The sequence below is a fragment of the Vigna radiata genome, unplaced genomic scaffold, assembly GCF_000741045.1.
Source record: "Vigna radiata var. radiata cultivar VC1973A unplaced genomic scaffold, Vradiata_ver6 scaffold_206, whole genome shotgun sequence".
Classification (NCBI taxonomy): Eukaryota; Viridiplantae; Streptophyta; class Magnoliopsida; order Fabales; family Fabaceae; genus Vigna; species Vigna radiata.
The window spans coordinates 142946-144983 of NW_014542858.1; positions in this window are offsets into that span (position 1 = coordinate 142946).

Sequence of the window (2038 nt, forward strand, 5' to 3'; positions counted from 1 at the left end):
ACTAGATGAAAAATGGAAGAAGAATGGAAGACCCCAAACCCTAGAAAAGATGAAAAGGAGCCTAAGCATCCAAGAGATCCTCTCCAGAGAGCAAAATTAGGTCTGGTCGTTCTCCCCTGTCAAAAGAATAACTCTGAACTCGCAATAGGGGTATATATAGGTAAGGAGCGCATCAGAAAATAGGCCCAAGTCCAGCGAACCACTGTTGGGCGGTTTAAGTATGCCGCCCAGCGGTTTCCCAAAGTCCTCCAAACCGCCCGGCGGCAATCGCCACCGCCGGGCGGTTTCCCTCAAGTTCGCCCAGCGTCAATCGCCATGCCTTCTCCTCGTCCTGGACCGCCCGACAGCACTTTAAATCTTCATTTTTCTGCTCTTTTCTTGAGTCAACGACTTGTATCTTCAACTCCATTCTTTACTTTTCTCAAATTAGCTACAAAACAATGCAAAACAAGCATAAAATCGCTAAAAACAGCTTTTGACTCTCTTCAGACTCATTTATTGAGTTTTGCTTGATTCTAGGCTCATTCCGAGTAGTAGAGGGTGTAATTTGGTCCCAATTGACATATGAAAATAATTGTTTTTCAACCTTCATCACCTCACAGTAAAAATCTTCTACTACATATTTATTATAATTAAGCTTATCCCAACTCAAGGTAAAAGAAAACTTCAAAACAAGGGTTCACATACTGTTTAAGGCTAAGGTTCAAAAATGGGTAATAATATTTCAAGCATTTTGGGTGAAAATTTGGCTAGAGAAGAGTTTTTAAAAATGGCCTTGATCATATGACATTCACATGCAATTCAATCAATCATCAAGATTAAGGCAATATCATCCATGTTTTCCTGTGAACAATACATGCAACAATAAAAACTCTGGAGCTCAAAATCTCACACACATGCTTCCTNACACAAAATTCATTCATACACCATGCCTAACATCATGACCACAATCATAAATTCACCACCCATCTATTTCCTGGATATCAACATGCATTGCAACTCAATTCTCATCCACCTCAAATAATCATCAAATTGCCCCATCATGCACATCAGTCAGTCAAACATTTTTAGAAAAAGTATTCAAGCCAAGAGTACACACCAAAACAAAAATACAACCTATTCTAAGAATTTAAATTGCAAAAGTGTAAGAAGAAATCTAGGTTGCCTCCTAGTAGCGCTTGTTTAACGTCACGAGCCTGACCCAAACCTCATGGATCTACCAACATCAAGACTGAGGCAAATTGCTCTATGTCTCCTCATACATAGTGTTGGAGTCTTTGGCCATTCACGATCCATCTCCGTTGTTGATCATCTTCAGTTGAAGATTCTAACTCCACTGCTCCACTCTGGAATACACGTTTCACCATAAAAGGTCCCGACCATTTTGACTTCAGCTTCCCTGGGAATAACTTTAGCCGCGAGTTGAATAAGAGAACCAAATCTCCTGGATGGAAAGTTCTTTTCATCAGCTTCTTGTCATGATAAAACTTCACCTTATCTTTGTAAGTCCTAGATCACTCGTATGCATGCAACCGCATTTCTCACAACTTCTTTCATGACAGGATTAAGCCTCCTTTGCGGTTGAGCAACAGGCTTATAATCATCTTCCATTAAAATTCTATGCATACAATAAGTTGGACTTATACCCTTGAGGTCAGTAATTGACCAACCGATGGCTCCTTTATTCTCTTTAAGAATTCCCACCAATTTTCTTTCTTCCTCTTGAGATAATGAAGCACTAATAATGACAGGTTTTTTTCTGTGATCTTCCAAGAACACATATTTCAGGTGTGAGGGCAGTTCCTTCAGTTCAATCTTACTATCTGAAGCTTTTTCTGTACAGTCCATCTGTTCGAAGAACACTTTTTCTAGTGAAACTTCTTTTGCTGCCTCCAGTTCCTGTATACATCTCTGATGGGATATATCCTCTTCCTCATTCAGATTCTCACATTCATTCGTTAAAGTTCTTTCTAACATGGAGACATTACGAACTCTATTCTCTTGATTCATACAGATTTCCTCCACCAGGTCCATCTGA